This window comes from Hypanus sabinus, chromosome 1 (assembly GCF_030144855.1).
Source record: "Hypanus sabinus isolate sHypSab1 chromosome 1, sHypSab1.hap1, whole genome shotgun sequence".
Taxonomy (NCBI): Eukaryota; Metazoa; Chordata; class Chondrichthyes; order Myliobatiformes; family Dasyatidae; genus Hypanus; species Hypanus sabinus.
In genome coordinates this window covers 37,471,168-37,486,799 of record NC_082706.1, presented here as the reverse complement: position 1 = coordinate 37,486,799, position 15,632 = coordinate 37,471,168, and positions in this window count along the sequence as shown.

Below are 15,632 nucleotides of genomic sequence, written 5' to 3'. Positions count from 1 at the left end.
GAAAGGGGGTGATGAGGGGAATGTGTTTGCCCAGGGAAGGGGTGATTAGGGTGTTTGTCAAGGGAAGGGGTGATGAGGGGAATGTGTTTGCAGAAGGGAAGGGGGTGATGAGGGGAATATGTTTGCCGAGGCGAAGGGGTGATGAGGGGAATGTGTTTGCTGAGGGGAAGGGGTGATGAGGGGAATGTGTTTACTGAGTGGAAGGGGTGATGAGGGTGTTTGCCGAGGAGAAGGGGTGATGAGGGGAATGTGTTTACTGAGGCGAAGGGGAAGGGGTGATGAGGGTGTTTGTCAAGGGAAGGGGTGATGAGGGGAATGTGTTTGCCGAGGGGAAGGGGTGATGAGGGGAATGTGTTTGCCGAGGGGAAGGGGGGATGAGGGGAATGTGTTTGCCGAGGGGAAGGGGTGATGAGGGGAATGTGTTTGCCGAGGCGAAGGGGTGATGAGGGTGTTTACTGAGGCGAAGGGGTGATGAGGGTGTTTGCCGAGGCGAAGGGGTGATGAGGGGAATGTGTTTACTGAGGGGAAGGGGTTATGAGGGTGTTTGCAGAGGGGAAGGGGTGATGAGGGTGTTTGCCGAGGGGAAGGGTGATGAGGGGAATGTGTGTACCGAGGCAAAGGGGTGCTGAGGGGAATGAGTTTACTGAGGGGAAGGGGTGATGAGGGTGTTTGCAGAGGGGAAGGGTGATGAGGGGAATGTGTTTACTGAGGGGAAGGGGTGATGAGGGTGTTTGCAGAGGGGAAGGGGTGATGAGGGGAATGTGTTTGCCGAGGGGAAGGGGGTGATGAGGGGAATGTGTTTGCCGAGGGGAAGGGGGGATGAGGGGAATGTGTTTGCCGAGGGGAAGGGGGTGATGAGGGGATTGTGTTTACTGAGTCGAAGCGGTGATGAGGGGATTGTGTTTGCCGAGGCGAAGGGTTGATGAAGGGAAGGTGTTTACTGAGGGGAAGGGGTGATGAGGGTGTTTGCAGAGGGGAAGGGTGATGAGGGGGAATGTGTTTGCCCAGGGAAGGGGTGATGAGTGGGTTTGCCGAGGCGAAGGGGTGATGAGGGGAATGTGTTTACTGAGGCGAAGGGGTGATGAGGGGAATGTGTTTGCTGAGTGGAAGGGTGATGAGGGGAATGTGTTTACTGAGGGGAAGGGGTGATGAGGGTGTTTGCTGAGGGGAAGGGTGATGAGGGTGTTTGCAGAGCGGAAGGGTGATGAGGGGAATGTGTTTGCTGAGTGGAAGGGTGATGAGGGGAATGTGTTTACTGAGGGGAAGGGGTGATGAGGGTGTTTGCTGAGGGGAAGGGTGATGAGGGTGTTTGCAGAGGGGAAGGGTGATGAGGGGAATGTGTTTGCCCAGGGAAGGGGTGATGAGGGTGTTTGCAGAGGGGAAGGGTGATGAGGGGAATGTGTTTGCTGAGGGGAAGGGTGATGAGGGGAATGTGTTTACTGAGGGGAAGGGGGTGATGAGGGGAATGTGTTTGCTGAGGGGAAGGGTGATGAGGGGAATGTGTTTACTGAGGGGAAGGGTGATGAGGGGAATGTGTTTACTGAGGGGAAGGAGTGATGAGGGTGTTTGCAGAGGGGGAAGGGTGATGAGGGGAATGTGTTTACTGAGGGGAAGGGGTGATGAGGGTGTTTGCAGAGGGGAAGGGGTGATGAGGGTAATGTGTTTACTGAGGGGAAGGGGTGATGAGTGCGTTTGCCGAGGCGAAGGGGTGATGAGGGGAATGTGTTTACTGAGGCGAAGGGGTGATGAGGGGAATGTGTTTGCTGAGTGGAAGGGTGATGAGGGGAATGTGTTTACTGAGGGGAAGGGGTGATGAGGGTGTTTGCTGAGGGGAAGGGTGATGAGGGTGTTTGCAGAGCGGAAGGGTGATGAGGGGAATGTGTTTGCTGAGTGGAAGGGTGATGAGGGGAATGTGTTTACTGAGGGGAAGGGGTGATGAGGGTGTTTGCTGAGGGGAAGGGTGATGAGGGTGTTTGCAGAGGGGAAGGGTGATGAGGGGAATGTGTTTGCTGAGGGGAAGGGTGATGAGGGGAATGTGTTTACTGAGGGGAAGGGGTGATGAGGGGAATGTGTTTACTGAGGCGAAGGGGTGATGAGGGGAATGTGTTTGCTGAGGGGGAAGGGGTGATGAGGGGAATGTGTTTGCTGAGGGGAAGGGTGATGAGGGGAATGTGTTTACTGAGGGGAAGGGTGATTAGGGGAATGTGTTTACTGAGGGGAAGGGGTGATGAGGGGAATGTGTTTACTGAGGCGAAGGGGTGATGAGGGGAATGTGTTTGCTGAGGGGAAGGGTGATGAGGGGAATGTGTTTACTGAAGGGAAGGGGTGATGAGGGGAATGTGTTTGCCGAGGGGAAGGGGTGATGAGGGGAATGTGTTTGCCGAGGGGAAGGGTGATGAGGGGAATGTGTTTACTGAGGGGAAGGGGTGATGAGGGTGTTTGCAGAGGGGAAGGGGTGATGAGGGTGTTTGCAGAGGGGAAGGGTGATGAGGGGAATGTGTTTACTGAGGGGAAGGAGTGATGAGGGTGTTTGCAGAGGGGAAGGGTGATTAGGGGAATGTGTTTGCCGAGTGGAAGGGGGGTGATGAGGGGAATGTGTTTTACTGAGGGGAAGGGGTGATGAGGGTGTTTGCAGAGGGGAAGGGGTGATGAGGGGAATGTGTTTGCCGAGGGGAAGGGGTGATGAGGGGAATGTGTTTGCCGAGGGGAAGGGGGTGATGAGGGGAATGTGTTTGCAGAGGGGAAGGGGTGATGAGGGGAATGTGTTTGCCGAGGGGAAGGGGTGATGAGGGGAATGTGTATGTCGAGGGGAAGGTTTGACGAGGGTGTTTGTCAAGGGAAGGGGGTGATGAGGGGAATGTGTTTGCCCAGGGAAGGGGTGATTAGGGTGTTTGTCAAGGGAAGGGGTGATGAGGGGAATGTGTTTGCAGAAGGGAAGGGGTGATGAGGGGAATATGTTTGCCGAGGCGAAGGGGTGATGAGGGGAATGTGTTTGCTGAGGGGAAGGGGTGATGAGGGGAATGTGTTTACTGAGTGGAAGGGGTGATGAGGGTGTTTGCCGAGGAGAAGGGGTGATGAGGGGAATGTGTTTACTGAGGCGAAGGGGAAGGGGTGATGAGGGGTGTTTGTCAAGGGAAGGGGTGATGAGGGGAATGTGTTTGCCGAGGGGAAGGGGTGATGAGGGGAATGTGTTTGCCGAGGGGAAGGGGGGATGAGGGGAATGTGTTTGCCGAGGGGAAGGGGTGATGAGGGGAATGTGTTTGCCGAGGCGAAGGGGGTGATGAGGGGTGTTTACTGAGGCGAAGGGGTGATGAGGGTGTTTGCCGAGGCGAAGGGGTGATGAGGGGGAATGTGTTTACTGAGGGGAAGGGGTTATGAGGGTGTTTGCAGAGGGGAAGGGGTGATGAGGGTGTGTTTGCCGAGGGGAAGGGTGATGAGGGGGAATGTGTGTACCGAGGCAAAGGGGTGCTGAGGGGAATGAGTTTACTGAGGGGGAAGGGGTGATGAGGGTGTTTGCAGAGGGGAAGGGTGATGAGGGGAATGTGTTTACTGAGGGGAAGGGGTGATGAGGGGTGTTTGCAGAGGGGAAGGGGTGATGAGGGGAATGTGTTTGCCGAGGGGAAGGGGTGATGAGGGGAATGTGTTTGCCGAGGGGAAGGGGGGATGAGGGGAATGTGTTTGCCGAGGGGAAGGGGTGATGAGGGGATTGTGTTTACTGAGTCGAAGCGGTGATGAGGGGATTGTGTTTGCCGAGGCGAAGGGTTGATGAAGGGAAGGTGTTTACTGAGGGGAAGGGGTGATGAGGGTGTTTGCAGAGGGGAAGGGGTGATGAGGGTGCTTGCCGAGCGGAAGGGGTGATGAGGGGAATGTGTTTGCCGAGGCGAAGGGGTGATGAGGGGAATGTGCTTGCCGAGGGGAAGGGGTGATGAGGGGAATGTGTTTGCCGAGGGGAAGAAGTGATGAGGGTGTGTGCAGAGGGGAAGGGTAGTGAGGGGAATATGTTGAGGGGGAATGTGTGATGAGGGGAATGTGTTTGCCGAGGGGAAGGGGTGATGAGTGGAATGTGTTTACTGAGGGAAGGGGTGATGATTGGGTTTGCCGAGGCGAAGGGGTGATGAGGAAAATGTGTTTACTGAGGCGAAGGGGTGATGAGGGGAATGTGTTTGCTGAGTGGAAGGGTGATGAGGGTGTTTGCAGAGGCGAAGGGGTGATGAGGGGAATGTGTTTGCTGAGGGGAAGGGGTGATGAGGGTGTTTGCAGAGGGGAAGGGTGATGAGGGGAATGTGTTTGCTGAGTGGAAGGGTGATGAGGGTGTTTGCAGAGGCGAAGGGGTGATGAGGGGAATGTGTTTGCTGAGGGGAAGGGGTGATGAGGGTGTTTGCAGAGGGGAAGGGGGTGATGAGGGGAATGTGTTTGCTGAGGGGAAGGGGTGATGAGGGTGTTTGCAGAGGCGAAGGGGTGATGAGGGGAAAGTGTTCACTGAGGCGAAGGGGTGATGAGGGGAATGTGTTTGCTGAGGGGAAGGGGTGATGAGGGGAATGTGTTTGCTGAGGCGAAGGGGTGATGAGGGGAATGTGTTTGCCGAGGGGAAGGGGTGATGAGGGGAATGTGTTTACTGAGGGGAAGGGGTGATGAGGGTGTTTGCAGAGGCGAAGGGGTGATGAGATAAATCTGTTTGCTGAGGCGAAGGGGTGATGAGGGGAATGTGTTTACTGAGGGGAAGGGTGATTAGGGGAATGTGTTTACTGAGGGGAAGGGGGTGATGAGGGGGAATGTGTTTGCTGAGGGGAAGGGGTGATGAGGGGAATGTGTTTGCTGAGTGGAAGGGGGTGATGAGGGGAATGTGTTTACTGAGGCGAAGGGGTGATGAGGGGAATGTGTTTGCTGAGGGGGAAGGGGTGATGAGGGGAATGTGTTTGCTGAGTGGAAGGGGTGATGAGGGGAATGTGTTTACTGAGGCGAAGGGGGTGATGAGGGGAATGTGTTTACTGAGGCGAAGGGGTGATGAGGGGAATGTGTTTGCCGAGGGGAAGGGGTGATGAGGGGAATGTGTTTGCTGAGGGGAAGGGTGATGAGGGGAATTTGTTTACTGAGGCGAAGGGGTGATGAGGGGAATGTGTTTGCTGAGGGGAAGGGTGATGAGGGGAATGTGTTTACTGAGGGGAAGGGTGATGAGGGGAATGTGTTTGCTGAGGGGAAGGGTGATGAGGGGGAATGTGTTTACTGAGGGGAAGGGGTGATGACGGTGTTTGCAGAGGGGAAGGGGTGATGAGGGTGTTTGCAGAGGGGAAGGGTGATGAGGGGAATGTGTTTACTGAGGGGAAGGAGTGATGAGGGTGTTTGCAGAGGGGAAGGGTGATGAGGGGGAATGTGTTTACTGAGGGGAAGGAGTGATGAGGGTGTTTGCAGAGGGGAAGGGGTGATGAGGGTGCTTGCCGAGGGGAAGGGGTGATGAGGGGAATGTGTTTGCCGAGTGGAAGGGGTGATGAGGGGGAATGTGTTTACTGAGGGGAAGGGGGTGATGAGGGTGTTTGCAGAGGGGAAGGGGTGATGAGGGTGCTTGCCGAGGGGAAGGGGTGATGAGGGGAAAGTGTTTGCCGAGGGGAAGGGGTGATGAGGGAAATGTGTTTACTGAGGCGAAGGGGGTGATGAGGGGAATGTGTTTGCTGAGGGGAAGGGGTGATGAGGGGGAATGTGTTTACTGAGGCGAAGGGGTGATGAGGGGATTGTGTTTGCCGAGGCGAAGGGGTGATGAGGGTGTTTGCCGAGGCGAAGGGGTGATGAGGGGAATGTGTTTGCCGAGGCGAAGGGGGTGATGAGGGTGTTTGCAGAGGGGAAGGGGTGATGAGGGTGCTTGCCGAGGCTAAGGGGGTGATGAGGGGAATGTGTTTGCCGAGGGGAAGGGGGTGATGAGGGGGAATGTGTTTGCCGAGGCGAAGGGGTGATGAGGGGAATGTGTTTGCCGAGGCGAAGGGGTGATGTGGGTGTTTGCAGAGGGGAAGGGGTGATGAGGGTGCTTGCCGAGGCTAAGGGGTGATGAGGGGAATGTGTTTGCCGAGGGGAAGGGGTGATGAGGGGAATGTGTTTGCCGAGGCGAAGGGGTGATGAGGGGAATGTGTTTGCTGAGGGGAAGGGGTGATGAGGGTGTTTGCCGAGGCGAAGGGGTGATGAGGGGAATGTGTTTACTGAGGGGAAGGGGTGATGAGGGGAATGTGTTTGCCGAGGGGAAGGGGTGATGAGGGGAATGTGTTTGCCGAGGCGAAGGGGGTGATGAGGGGAATGTGTTTACTGAGGCGAAGGGGTGATGAGGGGATTGTGTTTGCCGAGGCGAAGGGGTGATGAGGGTGTTTGCAGAGGGGAAGGGGTGATGAGGGTGCTTGCCGAGGGGAAGGGGTGATGACGGGAATGTGTTTGCCGAGGGTAAGGGGTGATGAGGGGAATGTGTTTGCAGAGGGTAAGGGGTGATGAGGGTGTTTGCCAAGGCAAAGGGGTGATGAGGGGAATGTGTTTACTGAGGGTAAGGGGGTGATGAGGGTGTTTGCAGAGGGGGAAGGGGTGATGAGGGGAATGTGTTTACTGAGGGGAAGGGGTGATGAGTGGGTTTGCCGAGGCGAAGGGGTGATGAGGGGTATGTGTTTACTGAGGCGAAGGGGTGATGAGGGGAATGTGTTTACTGAGGGGAAGGAGTGATGAGGGTGTTTGCAGAGGGGAAGGGTGATGAGGGGAATGTGTTTACTGAGGGGAAGGGGTGATGAGGGTGTTTGCAGAGGGGAAGGGGTGATGAGGGGAATGTGTTTACTGAGGGGAAGGGGTGATGAGTGGGTTTGCCGAGGCGAAGGGGTGATGAGGGGAATGTGTTTACTGAGGCGAAGGGGTGATGAGGGGAATGTGTTTGCTGAGTGGAAGGGTGATGAGGGGAATGTGTTTACTGAGGGGAAGGGGTGATGAGGGTGTTTGCTGAGGGGAAGGGTGATGAGGGTGTTTGCAGAGCGGAAGGGTGATGAGGGGAATGTGTTTGCTGAGTGGAAGGGTGATGAGGGGAATGTGTTTACTGAGGGGAAGGGGTGATGAGGGTGTTTGCAGAGGGGAAGGGGTGATGAGGGGAATGTGTTTACTGAGGGGAAGGGGTGATGAGTGGGTTTGCCGAGGCGAAGGGGTGATGAGGGGAATGTGTTTACTGAGGCGAAGGGGTGATGAGGGGAATGTGTTTGCTGAGTGGAAGGGTGATGAGGGGAATGTGTTTACTGAGGGGAAGGGGTGATGAGGGTGTTTGCTGAGGGGAAGGGTGATGAGGGGAATGTGTTTGCCCAGGGAAGGGGTGATGAGGGTGTTTGCAGAGGGGAAGGGGTGATGAGGGGAATGTGTTTGCTGAGGGGAAGGGTGATGAGGGGAATGTGTTTACTGAGGGGAAGGGGTGATGAGGGGAATGTGTTTGCTGAGGGGAAGGGTGATGAGGGGAATGTGTTTACTGAGGGGAAGGGTGATGAGCGGAATGTGTTTACTGAGGGGAAGGAGTGATGAGGGTGTTTGCAGAGGGGAAGGGTGATGAGGGGAATGTGTTTACTGAGGGGAAGGGGTGATGAGGGTGTTTGCAGAGGGGAAGGGGTGATGAGGGGAATGTGTTTACTGAGGGGAAGGGGTGATGAGTGGGTTTGCCGAGGCGAAGGGGTGATGAGGGGAATGTGTTTACTGAGGCGAAGGGGTGATGAGGGGAATGTGTTTGCTGAGTGGAAGGGTGATGAGGGGAATGTGTTTACTGAGGGGAAGGGGTGATGAGGGTGTTTGCTGAGGGGAAGGGTGATGAGGGTGTTTGCAGAGCGGAAGGGTGATGAGGGGAATGTGTTTGCTGAGTGGAAGGGTGATGAGGGGAATGTGTTTACTGAGGGGAAGGGGTGATGAGGGTGTTTGCTGAGGGGAAGGGTGATGAGGGTGTTTGCAGAGGGGAAGGGTGATGAGGGGAATGTGTTTGCTGAGGGGAAGGGTGATGAGGGGAATGTGTTTACTGAGGGGAAGGGGTGATGAGGGGAATGTGTTTACTGAGGCGAAGGGGTGATGAGGGGAATGTGTTTGCTGAGGGGAAGGGTGATGAGGGGAATGTGTTTACTGAGGGGAAGGGTGATGAGGGGAATGTGTTTACTGAGGGGAAGGGGTGATGAGGGGAATGTGTTTACTGAGGCGAAGGGGTGATGAGGGGAATGTGTTTGCTGAGGGGAAGGGTGATGAGGGGAATGTGTTTACTGAAGGGAAGGGGTGATGAGGGGAATGTGTTTGCCGAGGGGAAGGGGTGATGAGGGGAATGTGTTTGCCGAGGGGAAGGGTGATGAGGGGAATGTGTTTACTGAGGGGAAGGGGTGATGAGGGTGTTTGCAGAGGGGAAGGGGTGATGAGGGTGTTTGCAGAGGGGAAGGGTGATGAGGGGAATGTGTTTACTGAGGGGAAGGAGTGATGAGGGTGTTTGCAGAGGGGAAGGGTGATGAGGGGAATGTGTTTACTGAGGGGAAGGAGTGATGAGGGTGTTTGCAGAGGGGAAGGGGTGATGAGGGTGCTTGCCGAGGGGAACGGGTGATGAGGGGAATGTGTTTGCCGAGTGGAAGGGGTGATGAGGGGAATGTGTTTACTGAGGGGAAGGGGTGATGAGGGTGTTTGCAGAGGGGAAGGGGTGATGAGGGGAATGTGTTTGCCGAGGGGAAGGGGTGATGAGGGGAATGTGTTTGCCGAGGGGAAGGGGTGATGAGGGGAATGTGTTTGCAGAGGGGAAGGGGTGATGAGGGGAATGTGTTTGCCGAGGGGAAGGGGTGATGAGGGGAATGTGTATGTCGAGGGGAAGGTTTGACGAGGGTGTTTGTCAAGGGAAGGGGTGATGAGGGGAATGTGTTTGCCCAGGGAAGGGGTGATTAGGGTGTTTGTCAAGGGAAGGGGTGATGAGGGGAATGTGTTTGCAGAAGGGAAGGGGTGATGAGGGGAATATGTTTGCCGAGGCGAAGGGGTGATGAGGGGAATGTGTTTGCTGAGGGGAAGGGGTGATGAGGGGAATGTGTTTACTGAGTGGAAGGGGTGATGAGGGTGTTTGCCGAGGAGAAGGGGTGATGAGGGGAATGTGTTTACTGAGGCGAAGGGGAAGGGGTGATGAGGGTGTTTGTCAAGGGAAGGGGTGATGAGGGGAATGTGTTTGCCGAGGGGAAGGGGTGATGAGGGGAATGTGTTTGCCGAGGGGAAGGGGGGATGAGGGGAATGTGTTTGCCGAGGGGAAGGGGTGATGAGGGGAATGTGTTTGCCGAGGCGAAGGGGTGATGAGGGTGTTTACTGAGGCGAAGGGGTGATGAGGGTGTTTGCCGAGGCGAAGGGGTGATGAGGGGAATGTGTTTACTGAGGGGAAGGGGTTATGAGGGTGTTTGCAGAGGGGAAGGGGTGATGAGGGTGTTTGCCGAGGGGAAGGGTGATGAGGGGAATGTGTGTACCGAGGCAAAGGGGTGCTGAGGGGAATGAGTTTACTGAGGGGAAGGGGTGATGAGGGTGTTTGCAGAGGGGAAGGGTGATGAGGGGAATGTGTTTACTGAGGGGAAGGGGTGATGAGGGTGTTTGCAGAGGGGAAGGGGTGATGAGGGGAATGTGTTTGCCGAGGGGAAGGGGTGATGAGGGGAATGTGTTTGCCGAGGGGAAGGGGGGATGAGGGGAATGTGTTTGCCGAGGGGAAGGGGTGATGAGGGGAATGTGTTTGCCGAGGGGAAGGGGTGATGAGGGGAATGTGTCTGCCGAGGGGAAGGGGTGATGAGGGGAATGTGTTTGCCGAGGGGAAGGGGTGATGAGGGGAATGTGTTTGCCGAGGGGAAGGGGTGATGAGGGGATTGTGTTTACTGAGTCGAAGCGGTGATGAGGGGATTGTGTTTGCCGAGGCGAAGGGTTGATGAAGGGAAGGTGTTTACTGAGGGGAAGGGGTGATGAGGGTGTTTGCAGAGGGGAAGGGGTGATGAGGGTGCTTGCCGAGCGGAAGGGGTGATGAGGGGAATGTGTTTGCCGAGGCGAAGGGGTGATGAGGGGAATGTGCTTGCCGAGGGGAAGGGGTTATGAGGGGAATGTGTTTGCCGAGGGGAAGAAGTGATGAGGGTGTGTGCAGAGGGGAAGGGTAGTGAGGGGAATATGTTGAGGGGAATGTGTGATGAGGGGAATGTGTTTGCCGAGGGGAAGGGGTGATGAGTGGAATGTGTTTACTGAGGGAAGGGGTGATGATTGGGTTTGCCGAGGCGAAGGGGTGATGAGGAAAATGTGTTTACTGAGGCGAAGGGGTGATGAGGGGAATGTGTTTGCTGAGTGGAAGGGTGATGAGGGGAATGTGTTTACTGAGGGGAAGGGGTGATGAGGGTGTTTGCAGAGGCGAAGGGGTGATGAGGGGAAAGTGTTTACTGAGGCGAAGGGGTGATGAGGGGAATGTGTTTGCTGAGGGGAAGGGGTGATGAGGGGAATGTGTTTGCTGAGGCGAAGGGGTGATGAGGGGAATGTGTTTGCTGAGGGGAAGGGGTGATGAGGGGAATGTGTTTGCTGAGGGGAAGGGGTGATGAGGGTGTTTGCAGAGGCGAAGGGGTGATGAGATAAATCTGTTTGCTGAGGGGAAGGGGTGATGAGGGGAATGTGTTTACTGAGGGGAAGGGGTGATGAGTGGGTTTGCCGAGGCGAAGGGGTGATGAGGGGAATGTGTTTACTGAGGCGAAGGGGTGATGAGGGGAATGTGTTTGCTGAGTGGAAGGGTGATGAGGGGAATGTGTTTACTGAGGGGAAGGGGTGATGAGGGTGTTTGCAGAGGGGAAGGGGTGATGAGGGGAATGTGTTTACTGAGGGGAAGTTGTGATGAGTGGGTTTGCCGAGGCGAAGGGGTGATGAGGGGAATGTGTTTACTGAGGCGAAGGGGTGATGAGGGGAATGTGTTTGCTGAGGGGAAGGGGTGATGAGGGGAATGTGTTTGCTGAGTGGAAGGGGTGATGAGGGAAATGTGTTTACTGAGGCGAAGGGGTGATGAGGGGAATGTGTTTGCTGAGGGGAAGGGGTGATGAGGGGAATGTGTTTGCTGAGTGGAAGGGGTGATGAGGGGAATGTGTTTACTGAGGCGAAGGGGTGATGAGGGGAATGTGTTTACTGAGGCGAAGGGGTGATGAGGGGAATGTGTTTGCCGAGGGGAAGGGGTGATGAGGGGAATGTGTTTGCTGAGGGGAAGGGTGATGAGGGGAATGTGTTTACTGAGGCGAAGGGGTGATGAGGGGAATGTGTTTGCTGAGGGGAAGGGTGATGAGGGGAATGTGTTTACTGAGGGGAAGGGTGATGAGGGGAATGTGTTTGCTGAGGGGAAGGGTGATGAGGGGAATGTGTTTACTGAGGGGAAGGGGTGATGAGGGTGTTTGCAGAGGGGAAGGGGTGATGAGGGTGTTTGCAGAGGGGAAGGGTGATGAGGGGAATGTGTTTACTGAGGGGAAGGAGTGATGAGGGTGTTTGCAGAGGGGAAGGGTGATGAGGGGAATGTGTTTACTGAGGGGAAGGAGTGATGAGGGTGTTTGCAGAGGGGAAGGGGTGATGAGGGTGCTTGCCGATGGGAAGGGGTGATGAGGGGAATGTGTTTGCCGAGTGGAAGGGGTGATGAGGGGAATGTGTTTACTGAGGGGAAGGGGTGATGAGGGTGTTTGCAGAGGGGAAGGGGTGATGAGGGTGCTTGCCGAGGGGAAGGGGTGATGAGGGGAAAGTGTTTGCCGAGGGGAAGGGGTGATGAGGGAAATGTGTTTACTGAGGCGAAGGGGTGATGAGGGGAATGTGTTTGCTGAGGGGAAGGGGTGATGAGGGGAATGTGTTTACTGAGGCGAAGGGGTGATGAGGGGATTGTGTTTGCCGAGGCGAAGGGGTGATGAGGGTGTTTGCCGAGGCGAAGGGGTGATGAGGGGAATGTGTTTGCCGAGGCGAAGGGGTGATGAGGGTGTTTGCAGAGGGGAAGGGGTGATGAGGGTGCTTGCCGAGGCTAAGGGGTGATGAGGGGAATGTGTTTGCCGAGGGGAAGGGGTGATGAGGGGAATGTGTTTGCCGAGGCGAAGGGGTGATGAGGGGAATGTGTTTGCCGAGGCGAAGGGGTGATGAGGGTGTTTGCAGAGGGGAAGGGGTGATGAGGGTGCTTGCCGAGGCTAAGGGGTGATGAGGGGAATGTGTTTGCCGAGGGGAAGGGGTGATGAGGGGAATGTGTTTGCCGAGGCGAAGGGGTGATGAGGGGAATGTGTTTGCTGAGGGGAAGGGGTGATGAGGGTGTTTGCCGAGGCGAAGGGGTGATGAGGGGAATGTGTTTACTGAGGGGAAGGGGTGATGAGGGGAATGTGTTTGCCGAGGGGAAGGGGTGATGAGGGGAATGTGTTTGCCGAGGCGAAGGGGTGATGAGGGGAATGTGTTTACTGAGGCGAAGGGGTGATGAGGGGATTGTGTTTGCCGAGGCGAAGGGGTGATGAGGGTGTTTGCAGAGGGGAAGGGGTGATGAGTGTGCTTGCCGAGGGGAAGGGGTGATGAGGGGAATGTGTTTGCCGAGGGTAAGGGGTGATGAGGGGAATGTGTTTGCAGAGGGTAAGGGGTGATGAGGGTGTTTGCCAAGGCAAAGGGGTGATGAGGGGAATGTGTTTACTGAGGGTAAGGGGTGATGAGGGTGTTTGCAGAGGGGAAGGGGTGATGAGGGTGTTTGCCGAGGGGAAGGGTGATGAGGGGAATGTGTGTACCGAGGCGAAGGGGTGCTGAGGGGAATGTGTTTGCCGAGGCGAAGGGGTCATGAGGGGATTGTGTTTGCCGAGGCGAAGGGGTGATGAGGGGATTGTGTTTGCCGAGGCGAAGGGGTGATGAGGGGATTGTGTTTGCCGAGGGGAAGGGGTGATGAGGGGAATGTGTTTGCCGAGGCGAAGGGGTGATGAGGGGATTGTGTTTGCCGAGGCGAAGGGGTGATGAGGGGAATGTATTTGCCGAGGGGAAGGGTGATGAGGGGAATGTGTTTGCCGAGGCGAAGGGGTGATGAGGGGAATGTGTTTGCAGAGGCGAAGGGTAATGAGGGTGCTTGCCGAGGGGAAGTGGTCTATATTAACTGCATACCTGTACACAATGCTTGGGCTCCGGGGCTATGCAGTAATTGGGAGGGGAAGGATTAGTCCTGTGGCCTCCTGTGGCCTCCTGTGGCCCTGCTGTAGAAGAGGGCCTTTGTGTTGATGGGATTGAGAGGTCTCACTAATCAATGCCTGTTGTTCAGGATACAAGGGGGGAGGGAGTATTTGGATTGAGCAATTAGAGCTGGCAAAGTGAGAATGTGACACCCTGGCCCACATGAGATTAGTTTTGGTTTCTGTCTGTGTGAAGCCCCAAAGTCACCTGAGGTTTTGCTCGGGGTCTCAGCTCAAGTCTCACTGTAACCCTGGCATGGGATCGGCCGGTTTAATTATTTGTCTCAGTGATTTGTTTGCAAAATGAAATAAAAAGGAACATGACCGTGCCTCTCACCAGTATTGCAGTCATAGAGCACTCCAGCACAGAATCAGGACCTTCAGCCCATCTAGTTTCTACTGAACTGTTATTCCCTTAGCCTCATCGACCCATGCCTGTACCATCGTCCTTCACACCCCTCCCATCCATGTACCTATCCAGACTTCTCTTAAATGTTGCAATCTAACCCACATCCCCCACTAACATTGGCTCATTCCACACTCATACCACCCTCCGAGTGAAGGAGTTTCCTCTCAGATTCCCCTTAAATGTCTCACCTTGCACCCTGCACTTGAGACCTCTGGTTCTCATCTCACCCAATCTCAGTGGAAAAAGCCTGCTCACATTTATCCTATGAACACCACTCATCATTTTGTTTAGCTCTATTAAATCTCCCCTCATTCTCCTCCACTCCAGAGAACAAAGTCCTAACCTCTTCAACCTCTCCCTTTTACTCCGGAAAGCAAGCCCTGGCAACATCCCTGTAAGTTTTGCCTGCACCCTTTCAATCTTATTGTTACCTTTCCTGTAGGACTGCCTGAATTTCAGCCTCACAAGTATGTTGTACTACTGCAACAGAACACCCCAAATCCTGGACTTCCTACTTTCCGTCAATGTGTCAAAAGCTCTCTTTAAGACCCTATTTAACTTCAATGCCATTTTCAAGGAATTATTGACCTATTTCTCCTCACTCCTCAGTGCCATACCATTCACTTCTACCCAAAGTTAAACACCTCACATCTGTCTGCATTAAATTCCATCTGCCATTTTCCAGCCCAATTTTCCATTTGGTCCAGATCCCCGTTGAAAGCTTTGGTCGCCTTTCTTGCTGTCCACTCTGCACCCCCCCCCCCCCCCCCACCACCGTCTTGATGACATCTGCAAACTTGCTGATCCAGTTCACTTTGAGACAGATGACAACTTTGAAACAGTTAACAGTCAGAGAGGCAACCATTTACCGCTGTTCTCAGTCCCCTCGGACGCCAAGATTGAACCCAATTTTCTACCTCATCTTGAAGGTGCAAAGGTTATATAGATAGCCAAGTTGGTTAAAGTTTGGCACATCGTTCACCAAACGGCCTGTCCCGAGCTATAATGTGCAACAAATCCACGCTGCTTCCACTCTCGACTCCCCCGTGTACTGCTGCAGCTAGTCGCTTTTATTCACTTTTGATAAACGATCAACAGGTCTCTCTCTCTCTCCACGGATACTGTCTGTTCAGTGACTCGTTCTTCCCTTCCCTGCTCCAGACTGCGTTGCGGTCTTCAATCCATTCGCTGCTCAGAATCAGCGTGCACAGTGTTTACAGCCAGCAAAAGGTTCTTCGTTGCAATAAGGTTGGACATCACAATACGGCTGTAGCAGGCATCCCGAATGGTCGCAGACGCGGTCTTTCCAGTTCCCAGCAACTAGAGACGTCTGTGCTCATGGCTTTCCCCACCACCGAGACCACATACAGGAGGCACCGTCTCAAGAAGGCGGTACCGACCATCCAGGGTACACCCTCTTCGCAATGCCACCATCGGGCAGGAGAAGCCTGACGTCCCGCACCGCCAGGACAGAATCAGAATCAGGCTTAATATCACCGGCATGTGTCATGAAACCTCTGGTTTCGTGCTGGCAGTAAGTTTCATGCATAATAACAAAAAACGATCAATTACAACCAAATTATGCACTGTAAATTAAATGAGTATTGCAGAAAGAGAGAGGGGAAACACTGAGGTGGTGTTCCTGGATTCAATGTCCATTCAGAAATCGGATGGCTGAGAGGAGCAAGCTGCTCCTGAAATGTTGAGTGTGTGTCCTCAGGCTCCTGTACCTCCTCCCTGGTGGTAGCAATGGGAAGAGGGCATGCCCTGCCCTGGGTGCTGGGGCCTTTTTTGAGGCATCGCCTACTGAAGATGTCCTGGACGCTTGGGAAGCGAGCGCCCACGATGGAGGTTACAACTTCCGGCAGCTTTTTCTGATGCTGTGCAGTGGCCCCTCCGACCAGTCAGAATGATCTGCATACATTTGTGAGTGCTACTGGTGATATACCTAGACTCCTCAAACTCCTGATGAGACAGAGCCCCTGCCATGGCTTCAAAATGTAGGTTGCTCAGGTGATCCAAGACACAACAATCGGGAGACGCGACTTCCCTTCAATCATCAG